Source organism: Manduca sexta, chromosome 5 (genome assembly GCF_014839805.1).
Source record: "Manduca sexta isolate Smith_Timp_Sample1 chromosome 5, JHU_Msex_v1.0, whole genome shotgun sequence".
NCBI lineage: Eukaryota > Metazoa > Arthropoda > Insecta > Lepidoptera > Sphingidae > Manduca > Manduca sexta.
In genome coordinates, this window is record NC_051119.1 from 2,975,549 (window position 1) to 2,978,652 (window position 3,104).

Sequence of the window (3,104 nt, forward strand, 5' to 3'; positions counted from 1 at the left end):
TTTTCTCAAGGCCTCTCTGAATAACATGAAGCAGTATTACAAATAATTTATCGGAAGTATGGAATTTGAATTTCATATATTTTTTGCAACAGCATTTATGTGTTATTATTGTATGCTTTCATAATTGCATAATTATGGCTGATCCTTCTGTGGATATTGCATTGTTTTGTACATATAAACGTGTGCCATTAAAGCAAAAGCAGTCCATATAAGTTAATGACCTTAAATACAACAATAATAAGGTAGTTGAGAACTTTCTAAAAAATATATATTTATCAAAAAAATGTTTTCATCCAAAAAATCTATCAGTAAAAGAATTTTTAAATCCACGCAATAATAAATCACTACATAGTATAAAACAAAGTCGCTTTCTCTGTCCCTATCTATGTATGCTTAAATCTTTAAAACCTCGCAACGGATTTTGATGCAGTTTTTTAATAGATAGAGTGATTCAAGAGGAAGATTTATATGTACAATAACATCCATTAAATAGTGGAGAAATATTGCACCCGTGCGAATCCGGGGCGGGTCGCTAGTTACTTATAAAGCTTTGAAATTTGGTGGAAAGGAAACCTGTCAAATTACAGTAATATTGAAAATGTGACGTCACATAGTGCCACCGGACATAACTTTGCTTGAGTGAGAAAAGGACAGCGCGTTATCCCCACCACGCCCCCACTTTTGCTTACAACAATATTTCATATATGAATAATTGCTTTATTTTTAGACCAATTTTTGATGCTGATTTCACGGAAGATTTTTTTTCCTATTACTTTCTGTTCATATAAAATAATAAACTAAATCAAACATCGGAAACTACTCTATTACAAAGGTCTGCTATTGAACAAAGCAGCATGCTAATGCTTGTATCCACTCACTGCTGTATTTCATTGTGATTGTTTTTGTTAATAATCAAAAATTAAATTCGACTTTACGCTACTGATTAAGGAGCGGTAGTCTTAACACAATTTAACCAATGCTATACCAAAAATGCATCTCAAAACTTTGATCCAGTAGACAGTCTACATCGACTTTACGATCGTTAACTTATGTCGCTACCTCCGCCGCTGATAGCTATCAACTATTGTAAATATCGTCACATTAGCAATACATTAATAAATATCAAAATGCTCTGCGCTGTCTTCACTATGCTTTTAAATTGAATTAATTGTATATATTTTTTATTGTGGCTGTTTTATCTTCAGCATCAATGCTAATGAATCAAAAACAACGTCAAATATGTCCATTGTATAATTTTTTTATGTTCTCCAGTGGACGCGTGATGGGGATCCAGTGCCACAAACTATATGGTATACATGAGAGGTAATAGGCGAGACTACGATGACTGGGCAGCACTCGGAAATGACGGTTGGAGCTATAATGATGTACGTATAAATAGACATAGTATGTACGACTGTATAGAAGTAAAGGAGATTTGAAAAGAGCACCGTGGCTGAGGCTTTGTAAAAACTATTATGGTTTGGGCTAAAGCTATCAGTGAATTCGAATGCATGGCTTAAAAATAATTTTAAATATGGAATGCCAGTCGGTTGCTAACGCTTAAAGATATCATGATGGAGTCGTATATTTTCTTAATTTATATACTGTGGTTGAAAATTTTCAGGTGTTACCTTACTTCAGGAAATCGGAGAATAATCGAAACATCGAATCTAAAGACACAAGATATCATGGTACAAACGGTCCAATGAATGTAGAAAGATTTTCATTTGCTGACAAAAACATAAACATGTTAGTCGAGAGTTTTAATGAAACTGGACTTCCTTTAGTTGATTTTAACGGCCCCAGTCTCAAATAGGTACTATGATTACGCAAACAACTACTCATAGAGGAAGAAGAGTATCAACTAACACGGCTTTCATAAGGCCCATTAGGAACGTAAGACCCAATCTTACTATAAGAACCAATTCTCAAGTAACGAAAATTATTATAGAACCGTACACTAACAAAGCTTGTGGCGTGAAATATATAAGAAATGGTATTTGGAGAGAAGTCAGGGCTAGTATTATATCTAGCGGATCGTTGAACACTCCTAAAATCCTCATGTTGTCTGGAATAGGACCAAAGAATGATCTAGAAGAATTAGGGATAACTGTTATAAAAGATTTGGAAGTCGGTCAGAATTTACAAGATCATGCCACAACTGACGCAATGCTGATGGCGTTAACCAACGATACCTCGACACTTTTACACGGAGAAGAACTTTTACATAGAATTAAAGACTATCATAGAACGAGAAGTAAGAACGATCCCCTATCAGCAACAGGACCTTTGCAATTAACTGCGTTTTTCCGTACTGAATTTGCTGATAAAGACAAAAGTGTACCGGACATTCAGTTCCATTTCGATGGAAGAAATTTGAATGAATTTTACTCCGACCCCACTACGTACTTAGCTAGTGGGGTACTGCTCTCTCGTTTTACGATAGCATTAACGTTCGACCCATTCTCCTGGTCCCAGAAAGTCGAGGATACCTGACCTTGAACAAAACACATCCAGTATTTGGTCAGCCGTTAATCTATCCAAGATTCTTTACCATCCAAAAAGATTTGGACACTTTAGTAGCGGCATTGAAATTTATCACGAAATTGGAGAAAACGAAAGCGTTTAGAGACAACGGAGTGAAATTTGTAAGGAAGCCTGTGAAAGCATGCTCTAAATACCAATGGGGAACCGACAAGTATTTTGAATGCTTATTTATCAGTTACACTACGACTATATTTCATCCTTCAGGAACTTGTAAGATGGGACCTCCACGAGATAGAAATGCTGTTGTTAGTCCCAGATTGAAGGTATATGGTATTGAAAATCTCAGAGTTGCTGATAATTCTATAATGCCAACAATAGTAAGAGGTAACACTAATGCTCCTGCAATCATGATTGGTGAAAAGGCAGCGGATATGATAAAGGAAGATTGGAAGAAAGATATAAATTATGAAAATTGTTAGTTAAGTGTGAAATTTAGTAAATTAATTTGTTTGTGTAGAATAGTTAGAAAATGCTTCAAATAGTTGATAGGAAACGTCATTAACATATTAGATATAATTCGGTAGGTAAATTTTATTTCATGAGTTATAAGGCGGTCT

At 35.0% G+C, this 3,104-nt stretch overlaps 1 pseudogene; it reads left to right on the forward strand.

The window, feature by feature from the left end:
* Positions 1–1,292: 1,292 nt before the first annotated feature.
* Positions 1,293–3,104, forward strand: LOC119191043 (annotated as a pseudogene).